General features: G+C 39.4%; 1 protein-coding gene across 3 annotated transcripts in view; it reads left to right on the top strand.

Moving 5' to 3' along the window:
- The first annotated feature begins 2064 nt into the window (after positions 1-2064).
- Positions 2065-19276, top strand: part of LIMA1 (LIM domain and actin binding 1) — an 86765-nt gene continuing 69553 nt past the window's right edge. For 2 of the 3 annotated variants that reach the window (XM_059935878.1, XM_059935876.1), the window contains exon 1: positions 2065-2194. The gene's annotated coding sequence lies outside the window, so the exon portion shown is untranslated. Of the gene's footprint in view, positions 2195-4828; positions 4863-19276 lie in introns of all 3 variants that reach the window. The other variant, XM_059935877.1, reaches the window with a different exon arrangement.

Raw genomic sequence — 19276 nt, 5'->3', positions numbered from 1 at the left:
AAAAATTCTTGATTATGATTTCATTCAGCAAAAAAAATGCTCACATCACTGCCAAAGAAGTGTAGTTTGGACATGGATGCTGACTGATATTTTTGTTTAATTTAGTAAGAAAAAAGCAAAACAGTGAACTTCACTGTTGGAGCTTCATTCATATGTCAACGACATAAGCAACTTCTTTACTGAATTGGATAACAGTTTTTGAATACTGGAACAATACTTTTCTTAACCTTTTGTGCTACTCACAACGTCAAGGCCACAGATGTGATACACTGTTTAGTTCTGCATTATTAATATTTTCTCCACTAGCCTATTGCCCTGTTTTTATAAATACAGCTTTATTAGAACATAGCCATGCCCACTTTTAATGTAAGAGTTGAGCAGCTGTGACAAAGACCATATGTACTGGAAGGCCTTAAATATTCACTAATCAGCTGTTTACAGAAAAAATTGCAAACACTTGGTCTAGAAAATCAACAAAGCAATAAACCAAGCCCTGATTTGTAGCATTTGCCAATTTCCATGGTGTAAATACTCCTATTGCAGCCAATTTCATGCTACATATGTGACAAACATACAAACACGAACAGAGCTGAGCAGAAACACATACAACATAATATAGTATTTCCATCCTACAGATACCATAGACAACCTTAAGAGTAATTAGTAAAATGAAGTTCAAAAAAGTGACGTTTTGAGTATTTATTACTTGTTTTTAACATATTTGTTAATTTATATAATTTGATTTTAATAGTGGTTATGCTTAACAACTAGCTCATAAAATCCCCCCCAAAAATAGCAATCAGCCTTGCAAACTGGTAAAAGCCAACTGTGGTGTACTACTAGCTCTATTTTCAAGAGGCCAGGACAGCAAGGAGCAATTTGCCTGACAAGTGGCTGAATCAAGATTCAAATCTAGGTCCAAATTTCTGACCCCGGTTCGGCTTCTTAATCTTCTTAGCAGAGAATAAGGGCCTTTATCGGCTTGTTTAAAAAAAAAAAAAAAAAAATGGGGAGTGATATATACTAGGGGAACTCCACAGGTAATAGAATGCATTTTCTGGAGTACCATCCTATATATTCGCCAGTAGTCTCTAACAAAACTGGCAGGCAGCACGGGAATATGAGTCTTGACGCTTGATACCTATTCAGAATCAGTCTGGGCTGGGTATCTGAAGGAATAAGAAAACAACTGATTGGTCTATCCATCATCTGCCGTTGGAAATTTATTAGAAGTCTTTGTTAACTGCTTTAGGAAGTGTGAATACAAGTGTTTACTACCACGAGCCCCGCATAGTGCTTATCGACCTACATGAATTCTGAAAAGCTTAAGAAAACTTGTGGTTTGAAACCTTACTACACGTGGGGCAAAGGAAAAGGAAAAGGAAAGGACATTGTCGAAGGGCCCTCATGCAGCCACACGTACCTGGGGCAAAATGTGCGGGCAGGATGGCCAAGTGCTAGGCCTCCTGAAGTACTCTAAACCTTTAGAGCACAGCTCTAAATGAAGGAATGGTAACAGCTAGAGCTGCTGGAGAACTTGGAGATCTGCCCTTGTCCAACCCCTGCATTTACATGAAGAAACTCTGCCCTAGTGAGGTGAGGCGACTTGAACTTCAAGCGGTGGAGCCAGGATGAATTTATAGCTCTTTCCACTACACCCCACGGCCTCCTCTAGAACACCCTCCCTGCGCACAGAACTTACCCCCAAAGCACCAGGAACCTGGTTGGTGACTGGCCTACACTTGAACCTAGGACAAACCTCCTAGTCGCTCTTGAGTCAAACTGTGGAAGCTCTGAGTCAGCGGGTTAAAGCCAAACTACAGAAGCACAGAGCTCTCGGTCGTGCAATTGCGTGGACCCCCTCAGAGAACAAAGAGTGAGACACGACTCCTAGAAAAAGCAGCCACTCCCCTCACTACGCCGACGCCGCACCGCTGAGCAACGCGAGCAGCCGTGAGGAGGAGCACGCAGCCGGCGGCACGCACGCTCACCCCGAGGCCGCGCGGGAGATGGTCTGACGTGCGCGCCCCCGCGCCGGTGGGCGGGGTCTGGGGCGGGGCTCTGAGCCGGACCGGGGCGGGGCCGCAAGGAGCTGTAGGTGTTGCAGCTGGGTCGCGACAGGTGCGCGAGGCAAAGCGCCAGGGACCCGTAGCAGGGCTGGTAGCAGCGCAGAGAAAAGACCGCTGTTAGCCAGGTAAGGGCCTTCTTTCTCCACATCCTCCACAGCCGGAGGGTGCGCGGAGACCTCGAATTCCCTCCACACCCTCTTTCTCCCGCGACTTTTGGGGGTGGGGGGAACACAAGGAGCGTGAACCCCTCCCCCTCGAGAAAGGGAGTGGAGGAGCTGCTGATCCTTTGCTCTTTCCTCACTTCTGGCTACTGCGCTGCGGTTGGAGTAATTATGTAGAGCGGAGCCTTTGCTGCCTGAGGGCGGGAACTGATAGGACCCCCTCCTCTTCCAACAGGAACACTCCTTTCTAACTATATATAACAGTATATACTTTTTTGTTGTGGTGAAGGAAGACGGCAGTTCATCAAAATTCAAAATAGTCTCCCAGGGAAATATTCTGATAATTCAACTGCTCTTTTCCATTCTCCATTTTTAGCCATTCTCTCCCTCTTCGATTTTTCTCCCCTTCCATTCAGCCTTTTGAGATATGTTGATAATATAGCAGTCCTTACAGCTGGATGTGTCACCCCAGAATCGCTATCGTGTACATATCGCTGGCACCTGTCAATACGTGGGTGTTAATATAAGGTAACTGTACACCCCTGGCTACACCTACTAAGCCTGAAGCTGTAGGTGCTAGGAGCTAACCATCTGGCACCCTTCCTTACCTCCTTACTGGTGCTTAAAATCCTGGTGAGAGATATTTGAAATACTATTATCTTTCACCTAATTCCAGCTTTCAAGAGTCTGCCTAATCCAGATGGTTCTATTGACTTGACTTTTCAAGTTAGTCCAAGATACTTAGGGAGTTATCGGCCTTTAAGACAGTGACCCTTTAAAAGGGGAGAGGTCTTCTTTTGCATTAGGTGTTCTTTCTTTTGCTCTTGATTTAAGTGCTTAAATAGAATACTTTTCATTTGCATAGTTGTTAATACTATTCACAAATAAGTATTTTAGAAACCATGAAATAACACTTTCTTCTGAGGTCTGATGTAGGCACAAAAGAAGATGACCCTCAATGAGCATTTCGTAAGCTCCTGTGGAGTTATAGCCTGGATGAAGGATGATCATGTTTTAGGTAGACCTTCAAAAACGAGTGTGTGCATATGTATTTCTTTGTTTTGCATTGATAGAACAACAGATAACATGATACTAGGTAATCACTTTAAGAACTCATTTCATTTTTTTGGACAAAACATTTATTGAGTGCCTCTTGTATTGTCAGCCCTGTGGATTCAAAGTTCTAAATGTTCTTACTCTAAAATAGCTTAAAATCAAATGGGTTAGGCAGGACAATAGATACAACTTAGAGTATTAGTGAGGCCAGTGCTATACTAGAGATCAACCCAGAGTGCTGGAGGAGCACAGAGAATACAGTTTAAAAAAAATTCCCTCTTCTGCTTTTCCTTGAACACAAAACAAAATAAACAACAACAATAAGAAAAACCTTTGAGCAATAGTGAGTGATTCTCTTCAGTCCATGTATTTGTGTCAGTCATATTCCTTACCTTATGTTCTGTCAACATTATGGCCTTTTGATAATGGGATTAGGACTTGTCATTAATTCTATGTAGTTCAGTAAATAGTTGGTGGAGCTATTTTCACAGTTCTGAATTGGGCCTAGAAGTGTTGTTATCATGTAGTCTCTGAACTCTAGAGCCTCTGGGAAGAGAATAGTGTATTGGCAACATTAGCAAAGCAGTGCCATTTTGTAAAACTTGGTCTATTATGTAACTTTGTTTAGCTTGGTACATTCAAGTTTTGTTCCAGAGTCTGGTTAAAGGTGGGCCAAATTTTAACCACCTAATAATTCTAAGACAAGAAAGCTTCAGCAGTGAAAACAATTCTATTAACAGCACATCTTGATGACAGAGGATACTTTTTCTTGCTAAGGTGCCCTCAAAATGTCTTTTTCTTTCTTTCTCTTTCTTTTCTTTTCTTGTTTTTTGGGGCAGGGGACAGGGTGGAGGAGAAAAGGGTCAGAAATGTTTGAAGATTCTTTGCAGAGTTTTAATGATCTGAAGTCTGTGGTAGTCTGCAGTGTTCTTCATAAACTGCAGGCATTTAATAACTGCCTACAGTGTGCCACTGTTCTAGTATATAGAGGATGAACATGCCACAGTCCCTTCTATATGATTATGTTTTTCATTTTTAAAATAGAGATTTTTAAAAAAAATGGTTCTGATGAACCTAGGGGCAGGACAGGAATAATGACACAGACGTAGAGAATGGACTTGAGGACACGGGGAGGGGGAAGGGTAAGCTGGGACGAAGTGAGAGAGTGGCATGGACATATATACATTACCAAATGTAAAATAGCTAGCTAGTGGGAAGCAGCTGCATAGCACAGGGAGATCAGCTCGGTACTTTGTGACCACCTAGAGGGGTGGGATGGGGAGGGTGGGAGGGAGGCACAAGAAGGAGCAGATATGGGGATATATGTATATGTATAGCTGATTCACTTTGTTATACAGCAGAAACTAACACAACATTGTAAAGCAATTATACTCCAACAAAGATGTTAAAAAAAATAAAATGAAATAGAGATTTTGAGTTAATAGTACAGATGATGGTTGTTTCATTTGGCAATGAGCCATGGTACTTGATGAACACATTTCTTACCTCCTTTGACATTGTTTCTCTCTGTTCACACTCTAGGAAAGTGGTCCCACCAGGAATTTTTGGAAAGACAGTATGTATTTGCATGTATTTTGTGTATCTACGATGATTTTGTTGTTTACTTATGTTTTCAAGTATAAATTTTAATTATTGTTCCTCTTAAGGTTTCAAATATCTGGATTTCCTCTGGTATTTTTCTTTCTTTTTTTTTTTTTAAATAAATTTATTTATTTATTTTATTTTTTTTGGCTGCGTTGGGTCTTTGTTGCTGCACACGGGCTTTCTCTAGTTGTGGCGAGCAGGGTCTACTCTTCATTGCGGTGCGTGGGCTTCTCGTTGCGGTGGCTTCTCTTGTTGTGGAGCACAGGCTCTAGGCGCGCGGGCTTCAGTAGTTGTGGCTTGAGGCTCTAGAGCGCAGGTTCAGTAGTTGTGGCTCACGGGCTTAATTGCTCTGCGGCATGTGGGATCTCCCCGGACTAGCGCTCGAACCCGTGTCCCCTGCATTGGCAGGTGGATTCTTAACCACTGCGCCACCAGGGAAGTACCTCCTCTGGTATATTTCAACATTTAGAGCTTCTGTATCAGAAAGGTTCATCAAAGACATATATACAACACAGACACAAAAGAATGTTGAGAGTGTGGGAGATCATTAAACATCTTTGCCATAAAAGGCCACCTAACCACAAATTGGGAGAATTTGTCATTATTTATGTTGACAGCAACACTAGTTTTCAGGCATTCTAAATTCCATACACTCATAAATAGGTGACTTTCACTGAGATTGGAATTGTACTCTTTCTGCAGATAGGAAAAAGTGTGCCTTGGTTCCTAAGTCAGGAATTTCCATAAGAAAAGACTTTTTTTTTAAGGTTGGTATGGTCTTTCACTGTATGTTTTTTGATAGGAAGTTAAAGTACTTTATTTTGGATTGTGTACAGTAATCTCCAGGTGATGTTAAATTACTTAACACAGACTCTTCAAGGTTCTTTAGTAACAAATGAGTGGTTGTAAGTTGAGTAGTTTCTACTTAATGGTTGTGGAATTGAGATTCTATGGTAAATGGTACTCTTGGTAGGGCCATACTGATTTGTTTATTCTGTGGCTGGAGGGAAAGTCCTTGAGACTCAGTCAAGTTATTGTGCTAATGCAGACCTCTTCTCATAAACAGGACGAGGTTTGACCCAACAAGAAATCCATTATTTAGCATGTCAGATGATTTCTTTATATTTGAAAATGTTTCTAGAAACTTCACATGTCCAGTCATAAGACGTTAACATGGGGAATTCCTTGGCTCCACACTCTCACTGCCGAGGGAGGGCCCAGGTTCAATCCCTGTTCGGGGAACTAAGATCCCACAAGCCGTGCGGCATGGCCAGAAAAAAAAAAAAAAAAAAGGCAAAAAAAAAAAAAAATGTTAACATGATACTATGAAATTTTACATTATTTTTATTTTTAAAGAATTTCTTTAATACTGCTCTGAAACTAAGAACTTGCATGTTTAGGGGAAAAAAGATAACAGCTTTTTGGACTTCTGGTAACGAGTGTGGAGCTGTTTTTTCCCTTATTTATCCTATAATGGAGCTCACTAAATGGAAACTTTACAATTCCTCAAATATGCTTTTTCTTGTACACCAAAGTATTGCCAATTTTTGTTTCATTACCCATAGATTAGTCATCCCGATATGCTTTTACTTGGTTTTAGATTTCCACAACCGTTTTCCACCATAAACTGAAGCTTAAGCAAATAATTTAAGCACAGGACTTCTTTTCCTCACAGTCAATTTTATTGAACAGGTAATATTTGCTCAGATTTGGTTTCCATCACCAGCACTAGAGGAAACTGATCTGTCCATGCGTAGTACCCAGTGATTTCCCTCTAATGGCCCTGTCACTGTCCTCCTCATCACTTGACAACATTTGACCAAGTGGACAACTTTTCTGTCCACTTTCATGTGGCTTTCTTGATGTGACTCTACCTGGTTCTCCATCTAACCATTTCCTTCCATGCTCCTTCACTAATTCAGTCTTTTTGCCCCTTAAATGTGTGTGTTTGCCATGGTCCTGTCCAGCATCCTGTTCTCCTTATACTCTCTCCCCGAGCAATCTGATCTATTTCCATGACTTCAACTGAATGTGAGTGATTTACTTCAACTTCACCTGAATGTGAGTGATTTACAAATTAATCATCTTTAAAACCTCTTTTCATATTATATATATAATTCTTGTTTTATTTTCACATATACAAACATCCATACATATTTTGAAAATAAGAATTATATATGCTAGTTACAGAAAACCTGGGAAAAAAATAAATTATGAAGGAGACAAAATAGTCCATAATCTGTTCTGGAGAGAAGTACTATTTGGTGTATTTCCTTTCAGTCTTTTTTTTTTTTCCTTTGATACACACAAACACACTCACATAAACACACAGGTAATTGGGTTCATTTTATTACAGTAGATAGAGTTTTTTTTTTTTAATTATTTATTTATTTTTGGCTGTGTTGGGTCTTCGTTTCTGTGAGGGCTTTCTCTAGTTGCGGCAAGCGGGGGCCATTCTTCATCGCGGTGCGCGGGCCTCTCACTATCGTGGCCTCTCTTGTTGCGGAGCACAGGCTCCAGACGCGCAGGCTCAGTAGTTGTGACTCACGGGCCTAGTTGCTCCGTGGCATGTGGGATCTTCCCAGACCAGGGCTCAAACCCGTGTCCCCTGCATTAGCAGGCAGATTCTCAACCACTGCGCCACTAGGGAAGCCCCTAGTAGATAGAGTTTTGTATCTGCTTTTCCACTTTACATTATGCCATGATTTTCCATGGCATCAAAATTATTTGGAAACAATTTTAATGGATGTTTAACACCCTATTGTATTGATGTTGCAAAATTTAACTGTGTACTTGGGTGTTTTGATTTTTACACCATTATTAATAAGTGAAAAACTGAGAACAAATTTATGCATAAATCTTTGTACGAATCACTCATTATTTCCTTAGGTTAGATTCCTAGAAGTTTAATTACTGGGTCAAAGGGCATGAAAATTAAAAAATACTGCTGTCAAATTGTGTTTTCATAATGACTAGATGAATATTCTCACCTATAGTGACTGTGAGGGCCTCTTAGTGCATCCTTCGTTAACACTGAATCTTATTTTTTTATCTTTACTAATTTGATAAGCAAAAGTGATTTAATTTGTATTTCTCTAATTACTAGTGAGAGTGAACATTTTTTCATACCTTCATTTCCATTTCTGTGAATTGTCTTTTGGTTAATCTGTTCCCATTTTTAAATGTCTTAATATTTTAATTATGTTTTTTATTTGTTTGTTTGGAGTTCTTCCATTTATTTGGGGCTTTGGGGGAGGAAGTACAGGTTTTTATTATGCCAAACTGAATGAGTGGAGTGATTAAAGTGGAAAGTGTGTAGAAGTTGACATTATGGTGTTTTACACGTCCATTATTTTGAGAATCCAGAGCTTGTGATGGCTGGAGCAGCACTGCAAAATGGAAAGGGTGCTGGCTTAAGAGTCAGGACTCCTAACTTAGTGTTGGGAACCAACCACTTAGGTGATCTTGGGCAAGTCATTCATCTTCTCTGAGCCTCATCTGTAAAATGAGAGGGTTGGGCTATTGATCCCAAAGTCCATACAACCTGTGTATCGAAAGGATGACTTATGAACCACTGCTCACTAGACATTGTGAAATTGTTTTCTGTCCCATCCCTAACCCTGCACACATTTTAAATACATAGATCCAAGGAAAGACTGGATGCAATAAAGGCAGTTTCCCTTGGGGTATCAAGGCTTAGTGTAGCTTGGGGGCAATTTAATGTATTTGTACCCTCAAGACAATAGAAGTTACAACAATCGGTATTTTTAGGCACTCCCGTAGATTGACACTTGATTACCTGGTAAAGTACATCGAATGAGCCCTGCTGATCTATGCCACAAAGCCCGATCATCTCTAGTGCATATAAAGCAAGTCTCTTTATGACAAGATGTTTAAGCTACCAAGCCAAGTTATTTAATAACTTCCACTATTCCATACAGAAACTATTCTTAGTGTTTTTTTCTTTGTGATTTGTATAAGCTCTTCGGTTTTTTGTTTGTTTGTCTTTAATTCTTAGTTCCGCAACCAGGGATTGAACCCGGCCCTGGCAGTGAAAGCACTGAGTCCTAACCACTGGACCGCCAGGGAATTCCCATATAAGCTCTTCGTTTTAAGAATATTAATTCTTTGTTCTATGGTCAAATGTTTAGTTATTTTAATTTTGTACGTGGTATATTATTTCTTATCTATAGATCTTTTTCTCTGGTATTTCTTTGTTGCTTTTATGTTCAGAAGTCTTTTGCCATCCAGAGATGGGTTAAGTATTCACTTCAATTTCCTTCTAAATTTTATGGTTTTACTTTTTATATTCTTTAATTTGTCTTGAATTTACTTTGGAGTACCTAACCAGTATGTTTAGTGCCTTTGCATATCTTCTGAGCCCAGATTCATATTTCCAACACCTGGTAGACCATGTGGACGGTCCCTCTGCACCAGGCACCTGCGTCCACCTAATTTCCCTAAGGACAAGGCTAGAAGTTGTGTTGAACACTTTCGTCCTTCTCTCCTCCCACATTTAATCACCAGCTTTGGTTGATACTATCCCAACAGTGATAATGGCTCTTTTATCACTCTTCTAATTCAGCTCCCCCTTTTCTTTTTTTTTTTTAATTTATTTATTTTATTTCTGGCTGTGTTGGGTTTTCTTTGCTGTGCGCGGGCTTTCTCTAGTTGCAGCAAGCGGGGTCTACTCTTCGTTGTGGTGCGCGGGCTTCTCATTGCGGTGGCTTCTCTTGTTGCAGAGCACGGGCTCTAGGCACACGAGCTTCAGTAGTTGTGGCTCATGGGCTCTAGAGCGCAGGCTCAGTAGTTGTGGCGCATGGGCCTACTTGCTCCGTGGCATGTGGGATCTTCCCAGACCAGGGATCGAACCCGTGTCCCCTGCATTGGCAGGCGGATTCTTAACCACTGCACCACCAGGGAAGTCCCCAGCTCCTCCTTTTTTGTTAGAGTCCTTGAGCAATCCTTAGAGTTGGCTTCAGTTTTTCCCTTTCAGTCCAGACTTGTCATAAAAAAATAGAACACTGATTTTCAAAGTATGGTTTCCTGATTATCTGTTTCAGGATCACCTGGGGTGTTGGTTTATAAAGGAGATTCTTAGGTCCCACCTAGACTTACAAATCAATGTATCTGGAGGGATGGGGCATGGGAATCTGCAGTTTTAACAAGTACCTGAAGAGATTCTTTTACATACTTAAGGGGAACCAAAGCCCAAGTAAATCAAGTCTGAATTTCTCTGCATGCCATTCAAGACCCCAACTCCCACACCCCGACAGCCTATTTTTTCCAAGCTTATCTCTCACATCACTACCCACCCACCTGGCACTGTAGCCATACAATGATTCACGGTTTCCTGGACCCACCCTGTCCCTTCCTGCCTCTGTGCCTTTGCTCATGCAGTTCCCACAGCCTCAGACTCCCCCCTCTTCCCCCCCGCCCCCCCCCCACTTAAATCCTTTTTCCTTAAGAGCTCAAATAAAATGCTACTTTAAAAAAATGAAGCCTTTTCTAAAGTCTTCTATTGAATCAGTGGCTCCCTCCCCAGCCTTCAGTTGGCACTTTATTTTTACTTCATTTTTTACCTTAGTGCTGTCACTATTTATGAATTATTGCTTCCTTAATAGATTGTAAACCTTCTAAGTGTGAGAACCTTGCGTTTCCTTTTCATTTTGCAACCATTATACATGTAATAAGCAATTAAATACTCATAGAATACATTAAACATATCTCATCTTGCAAACACTATTGTCTAACAATGTTTGACTTCACATCACACTTAGAATAAAATTAAAATCTTCTACCATTCCTTGTAAATCCTATTTAAACTGGCTCTGTCATCATTTCATACTTCTCACTCACTCCCTAGCCATATTATTCCTGCCTCAGGGCCTTTGCATTTGCTATTTCCTTTGCCAGGAAAACTCTCCCATCTCTTCTTTTCACCTGGCTGGCTGCCTGTCTCCTCCCCATCATTCAGGTTTCACCTCAAATGTCATTCACTCAAATGAGAGGCCTTCCCTGACCAGTATCTAAAGTATCTGCCCCCTTTCCTACCACCACTCCAGTTACTCTCTTTGTATTTCCTTCACAGTACTAATCACAGTGTTTAATTGTCCAGCTTCCCCAGTGGAATGGAAGCTTCATGAGAGCAGAGACCTTGTCTGTCACTTTTAGTGTTATATCCTGAGCAAATAGAGCACTGCTTGACACATGGTAAGTGCTCAGATATTTGTTGAATGAATGAATGAGCCTTGAAGAGAGACTTCTCCTTTTAACAAGTCTTGTTTTGGTTTGCAATCCAAAGTTTTGTTGTGTGTTTTTTTTTTTAATGGACAACAGCTTGAGATAGTTCCATCAGGGTTCAAATCAGGTAGCAGTCTCTGAGGATTTCTGAAGGTAGCAGGACAAAGGTTTGGATACTGTGATAGGCAGGATTCAGTTCCACCTGAGTGCAGGTTTTCCAAGATGTTCCCAGGATCCAGGCCACTATTTTACTACCACTGTCAGCATCTACTTTCAGGGTTATTACTGCTGGCCAATACTAGTCTATTAGCTCTCATTACATTTTTAAAAGCAAGTATAGCAAAACTAGAGCCAACTGACTAGAATTTTCAAGCAACCAGAAATTTTATTCTGCTTTCCTTCTCTAGGAGAAAAATAAGAAAGCTACCTAGAATCCTCAAGGAAAGATGAAATTATTTTCATTATACTTACTACATGCCCTGAAATAGGACAGTGTATTGATTAGAGAAGTTTTTAGCAACAGTCTTAATTAACCAAGGGATTTCTTGTTAACATCTAGCCAAACCAGACAATGTTAAGCAATCAGTTCTAATTTTTTTCCAATTTCTCCTCATTGGGTAGAATAATTTTTAATCCCATTAATTTTTTTCCTTGAAACTGGCTTGAAATTTTATTAAAAATTATAATAGTTTTTATAGCAATTTATACTTTTCAAAGTAGTTATACTTTTATTTTCTCACTTAATCCTCATAACCATCCCTTGTGAATTATTATCTGTTTTTGAGATAAAGAAACTGAGACCTACCCAAAGAAGCTGATTGACTTTCCCATGGTGAATAAAAGACCACTACTCAATAAATGCCTCTCAATGGCTTTTTAAAAACAGCACCGTAATTTGATGTAATTTTAGAAGGTAAACATTAAAATGTAATTAAATCATTAATATGTTTGTAACCAGTCCTTAAGAAATATGATGCATAGCATTGGTTCACATAAGTAGCAAAATTTTATCACTTCTGTGACTGTGTGATTTGGTAATTCTTTATGTGACCAGCCTTGGCTATGCTTGTCCTTGATTAAAGCATTGTTCTGGGTTAGCTTCTCAGATTTTTACAGAAAGGAAAGATTAGAGAACTTGCCTAGAGAAGAGTCACTTTTCAGTAAACCCGTTTTAATTCTCCTACTTGAAGGGATTGGTTAAATTGATCTGAACTGGCTTTTAAGATTGAGCAAGTCCTGAAAAAAATACATCATCTAAAATTTCAGATAAGAAGAATGGAAGCCAGGCCCTTCCTGGAAATGGCCAGGAGTGAAACTAAGAAGCCCTGTATTTGGAGAAAACTTGATTAATTATTAAGGACAAAGGACTGGTATAAGGAGGTTATATCTTTAACAGATGCAGCCTTCTTAAATAAGTGTATATATTTCTTCTGCTTTGACATTGCAAAGAAGACTCTTTAATTAGCCACTTTGTCTTAATTAGCATGTAATTTTCAAGACTGAGAGTATGTAGTTCATAGGCAGACACTCAATTATGTAGGTGGGCCTTTGTCAAGATATGTGGGAACTGAGAACTAGGATAATACTGTTTTTCATTCATATAACAGATATTTATTGAGCTCCTGCACTGTACCAGGAACTGATATTTGATGCATCTGATGTTCAAGTATGAAATGGTACAAAGGTTAAAAAAGAAACAGGAATTCAGAGTAAATCCATGTTTTGTGTAATGGCCTCAGTCAACTCTAAATTTCTATAATCTTTTTCCAATTAACTGTACTTTTCTCTAATTTTCACTTTAAATTTGAAGTTATTGACATCATTATCTGTGGGGGTTTTGTTTTGTTTTTTTTGGGTGTTTTTGTTTGTTTTGGTTTTTTTTACTTACTTGGAGAGATTTTCCTTGCTATGTGTGAAAAAATACTGGAAAAAAACCTCACTGCATTGGACTATGTTTGTCCTTACAGTGAGTTAATTATCAACTGGAGAGAAGGGGGAAGAAGAACCTAGTGAATAAATAACAAATTAGATTTGAGAGAAGAGATAGAATTAAAATTGGATTAGATCTGGTAATTCCTTAATTTAAAGAAAAAAAAAAAGTTTAGAAAGGTTCTTGGTCGGTTCTTCCTGACCTAAAAATTTTAGACTGAAGTCAGTTTGTAAAGGCCATAATTGGGGGTTACTCTTTAAACTGTCTAAATAAGCTTTGTGAAGATTACCACAATTATGTAAAAAGCTAATGTGGGTTTCAAAAGTACAAGAAGATAAGATATTCAAACGAATGAATAAAGTAATAGAAGCATGTAAGAAAATGATAATTATATCATCTTCAACTTAGAGTTTTTACAGAGGTGTTGAGAACACCTAAAATTTGGCCCTTTCAAGGTACAATTTGACAGAGGTTTAGACTTTTTGGTGCAGAGAAATGGTGTCAGGGTTTTGAGCAGCTGTAGTTTTTCTGGTTGTAACTACCAGTTTCTCAGAGACAACATCAGAGATGCTCTTTTTTTAAAATTGCTGATTTAACAAAAATAAGTAGACCATGAAGTACAGTGTGCATTGGAACTGCATTTCTGGTTTATCCTTTGTGCCTGAGATCATTTTGTTTCCATCCCAGCCTTCTAAAAAATGAGTAAGAGCTAGGATTTATTTAACCTCTCTGGGCCCCAGTTTCTTCATCTGTAAAGTGGGACAATACTATTCTGAGCGTGTTACTATGAGGATTAATAAATTTATATTTGCAAAACAATTAAAACAATATCTAGTACATGGTAAATGTTCAATGAATGTTAGCTATTGTTATTACCACCACTACTGTCAATATTTATTAAGCACTTATTTTAGCACTAAGCTAAAAGAACATCTTAGAGATGATGAAACTAAGGCTTAGAGTGATTTTCCTAATTTTACTTAATAGATAAGTGGTTGGGAATTCCTGGCAGTCCAGTGGTTAGGACTTGGTGCTTTCACTGCCAGTGGGCCCGGGTTCAATTCGTGGTTGGGGAACTAAGATCCCGCAAGCTGGGTGGTATGGCCAAAAAATAAATAAATAAATAGATAAGTGGTAGACTCAAGATGTGGACCTGAGCTGAAAGAAACTGGGGCAAAATTGACTTAGAGGTGGAACAGGCTGGGGTATGTGGCCCAGCCGTTTCCATTTCTAGTTTTGAGACACTTTGAGACTGGCCCAGACCACCCCCAGATACAGGGAGGATGTGATTTTCAGTAAATCGTCAGAGCACGGACATTAGGGTCTGTCAGACTTTTTCAAATCCTGGCTCTGCCACTTACTAGCTGTGTTACCTTGAGCAAGTTATTTAACCTTTCTGAGCCTCTTCCTCTGAAAGACGAGAATAGTATTTATTTCATGGTATCATTAAGGATTAAGTGAATAAGATCAAATGGAATGAATGTTTTTGCATATAACTGATCCCTATGCTAAGGTGGCTCAAACTTTTACCTGATTCTGACACAGTCATCTAGATGGTGGGTGATTAGGGTCTATGTCTGCCTCCCTGCTCTGACCTAATGACCCCGGGATCAAGCCAAAACTGCACTCCCAAAGCTGTTTTTACATTGGAATCATAGGGGACCCTTTTCAGAAAAATTAGACGTGTTTGGACTCCGCATGAGAGATTCAGATTCCAAAGATGATCTTGATATTCAGAGCACCCTACCCCTCACACGACTAAGAAGCCTTAGACTGGCTAGTTGAGGGTAGCAGCTGAAGCACAACCAGAGAGAGTGATCTTAATGCCTGGATTGTCACATAGTGTCAGTCAGGCTTCTCACAGGGTTGTGCTGTGCTGTACTGGGTGGGTGCCCTACAGAAGAGAACTCTACAGAAACGAAGATCTCATCTGTATAGTGAAGCAACATTTCTATTTGGAAAGAATATTAATGAGATCTGGATAGGAATCAGACACCAGGAAAGACAGCTGCTGTGAGAGGCAATTTGAATTGTACAAGGAGTTACACATGATATTCAGAAGGTCCTTGTGCAAATTTAAGAAGTAATTAAGTTGTAGAGATAATAAACAATTTATAAATGACCTTTTAAAAATAAATGTAGTTTCAAAAAGTAAGTGTATTAAGTGGCCAATATACATTTAAAAATACGCTCAACGTCCCTTATGATTAAAAGAATAAAAACTAAAACACTGATGTACCATTTTTCACATATCTAGCAGATTGGAAAAAATAAAAGTGATTAATAATGCTCAGTATGGGACTTCCCTGGTGGTCCACTGGTTAAGACTTTGCCTTCCAGTGCAGGGGGTGGGTGTTCAATCCCTGGTGGGGGAGCCAAGATCCCACATGCCTCGCAGCCGAAAAGCCAAAACATAAAACAGAAACAATATTGTAACAAGTTCAATAAAGACTTTAAAAAATGGTACACATTAAAAAAAAAAAAACTTAAAAAAAATAATGCTCAACATTGACAAGGATGTAGAGAATAAGCTTTCTCATATAGCTAATGGTTCAAATATACATTGATGCAAAATTATATATAAATTGATACAACTTTTTTTGAGGAACATTTGGAAATGTCTATTAAAAATTTTAATACATAGGTCTTTTGAACCTATGAAATGCTGTTTTAGGAAGTTACACCGTAGATGCACACCTAAAAGTAGGCAATAGTAGAAGCATGTTCACTGCAGTCCTGTTCTTAAAAATGAAGAACCTAAAACAACATAAATGTTCATTGACACGGGCCTCATTAAATAAGTCATAAACTGTTGCAGAGTGAAATAGTATGTGGTACTGAAAGGTTGAGGTAGATCTGATCTGTACATCTTAATGTGGGAAGATGTCCAAGAAGAAATAATTACTGAATAGCACATCAACATAAAACCATTACAATTTTTAAAAATGTGTGTTCACGTGTGACGTGTGTTAACTTCTCTGTGCCTCAGTTTTCTCATTTGTAAGATAGGCATAGTGATAATAGCTTCCTCATGAGCTGTTGTGAAGATAAAATGAGATAATGTGTACTGAATGCTTAGAACAGTGACTGACACATAGTACTATGTGTTTGCTCTTATTAACATATAGAGGCAATATCAGAAAATCTTTACTCCAAACTGTGACAGAGGTTACCTTTGGGAAGTGGAATTGGCTTGGGGTGGACAAGAGCAGGTAGAGACTTCTGTTTTTTTTGGAGTTAAGCCAGCATTTTATTTATTTATTTATTTATTTATTTATTTATTTATTGGGCTGTGTTGGGTCTTCGTTTCTGTGCGAGGGCTTTCTCCAGTTGCGGCAAGCGGGGCCACTCTTCATCGCGGTGCGCGGGCCTTTCACCGTCGCGGCCTCTCTTGTTGCGGGGCACAGGCTCCAGACGCGCAGGCTCAGTAGTTGTGGCTCACGGGCCCAGTTGCTCCGCGGCATGTGGGATCTTCCCAGACCAGGGCTCGAACCCGCGTCCCCTGCATTGGCAGGCAGACTCTCAACCACTGCGCCACCAGGGAAGCCCAAGACTTCTGTTTTGTATGTTATATATTTCCACCTAATTGTTTATGATGAGCAGGCTCACCCCTTGACCAGTCACTCTGACCAAGGAAGCTAGACAGTGAAGAAAATGGCAGCTTGAAGTGTTTGTTGAGACCAGCGGAGGAGACGTTCCCCAAAAGGAAGGAGGAGGGTGAAGGAGGGTGGCGGTGTGGGGAAATGGGAGGGACGCTGATGGATTACACCTTGGCTGCTGGAACTATTTTTGAAAACTACTCACCTAATTAAAGAAAAAAAATTTTGATTGCACATTCCAACATTTATATATGGACTTATCCTTTTTGCAGTTTAGTTACGTTTATACTAAAGTGAATAATGTTTAATTTGACTTTTTAAAAAATTGTATTTATTTAGTTAGTTATTTTTATTTTTGGCTGCGTTGGGTCTTCGTTACTGCGTGTGGGCTTTCTCTAGTTGCAGCGAGAGAGGGCTACTCTTCGTCGCAGTGCGTGGGCTTCTCATTGCGGTGGCTTCGCTTGCTGCGGAGCATGGGCTCTAGGCACTCGGGCTCAGTAGTTGTGGCTCACGGGCTCTAGAACACAGGCTCAGTAGTTGTGGCGCATGGGCTTAGTTGCTCCGCGGCATGTGGGATCTTCCCAGACCAGGACTCGAACCCGTGTCCCATGCATTGGCAGGCGGATTCTTAACCACTGTGCCACCAGGGAAGCCCCTAATTTGACTTTTTTAACTTTTTATTTTATATTGTAGTGTAGTTGATTAACAATGTTGTGTTAGTTTCAGGTGCACAGCAAAGTGATTCAGTTACACATACACATGTATCTATTCTTTTTCAAATTCTTTTCCCATTTAGGTTGTTAAATAAAATCTGGTATGTATTTTACACTTAAGGAACATCTCAATACAAACTAGTCACATTTCAAGTGCTCAATAGACTTTTTTTTTTTTTGGCCACGCCGTGAGGCTTGTGGGATCTTAGTTCCCCAACCAGGGATCGAACCCATGCCCCTTGCAGTGCAAGCACAGAGTCCTAACCACTGGACTGCCAGGGAATTCCCCTAATTTGACTTCTGAATAGAAACTACAAAAAGTAATTGCTCAAAGTGCCCAAAACAAACATTTGAGAAGAGATGGGTAGCTTTTCTAATAATTATGAAATTAAAATTTCAATGTTTTAAAGAGACCACTAATTTCTTTCCATTATACAATATTATAAAGAGAGTAATTTTTGCACTAAAAAAAAGTCAAACAGCTGAAGCAAAAATTACATTTATGAATTATTTTTTATCAGAGTCTAATGACATAGGCCTTGTTAAGACAATGTGACATGTAAACTAAGCCCAAATATGGATCCTGTTAATGAAGCCTCTGGAATAATGTTTATTGAATGTGTCTTAGACACGGAAGCATATGGAGACTGACAAGATCTGGCTGTGACCTCAAGCTATGTGCCAGGCATGGTATACATTTATTATCTCCTTTTATGTTTAGAACAACCCTGTAGGGTAGGTTATCGTCCTCATTTTACATAGAAGAAAAGGGTAGTACAGAGAGGTCACCATGCATCTGGTTAGCACTGGAATCAGAATTGGAGTCAGTTGGTGTTTCCATGATAACTTACTGCCCTGCCTCCAAATAACCATTGTGGGAGGATGGGTGAAGTGAGCCCTGTATGGGGGTACACTTAGAATTCTCAGGGACCTCAGTGATATCTATCATCTAGTCTAGTGACTTTCAAACTATAATTTTTTAAAATAACAGTTTTATTGAAACATAATTCATGTAACATACAATTTACCTATTTAAAGTGTGCAATTCAATGGTTTGTGGTATATTAACAGAGTTGTGCAGCTATCACCACAGTCCATTTTACAACATTTTCATCACTTCCTGGAAAAACCCCATAACCATTAGCAGTCAGTCCCTTCTCCCCCACCCGCAAGTGGTAGGCCACCACTACTCTACTTTCTGTTTTCTATAGATTTGCCTCTTCTAGACATCTTATATAAATGGAATCATACAATATGTACTCTATTGTGACTGTTTTCTTTCACTTGGTATAATTTTTTCAAGGTTCATCCATGTTGTAGCATGTATCAGTACTTCCTTTTCATGGCTGAATAATATACCTTCATATGGATAAACCACATTTTGTTTATCTGTTATCAGTTGATGAGCATTGGGAATGTTTCCACTTTCGGAAACATTCGTGGGCAAGTTTATATGTGGATATGTGTTTTCATTTCTCTTGAAGATACACACACATACATACATACATACATACCTAGGAGTGGAATTGTGGAATTGCTAGGTCATACAATAATTATATATTTAACCTTTTGAGGAACTGCCAACTCTTTTGCAAAGCAGCTGCACCATTTTAGATCCCCATCAGCAGTGTATGAGGGTTTCAGTTTGTCTACATCCTCGCCGACACTTGTCAAACTATAATTTTTTTTAACCACGTGCCACAGTAAGAACTATTTTACATTCTTATCCAGTTTATACACACACAAACTGAAACAAAAGCTTTGTAAAAGAATATTTACCTCTACTATGTGTGATGCACTCTAACATTTTCTGTTTCATTCCATTTTTCATTAACATAAACAAACAAGCATGCTGGTTCTGACCCACTAAAAATGATTTCATGACTCATTAATTGTGACC

The sequence above is a fragment of the Balaenoptera ricei genome, chromosome 10, assembly GCF_028023285.1.
Source record: "Balaenoptera ricei isolate mBalRic1 chromosome 10, mBalRic1.hap2, whole genome shotgun sequence".
Classification (NCBI taxonomy): domain Eukaryota; kingdom Metazoa; phylum Chordata; class Mammalia; order Artiodactyla; family Balaenopteridae; genus Balaenoptera; species Balaenoptera ricei.
This window is presented reverse-complemented; position numbering and strand designations above follow the sequence as displayed.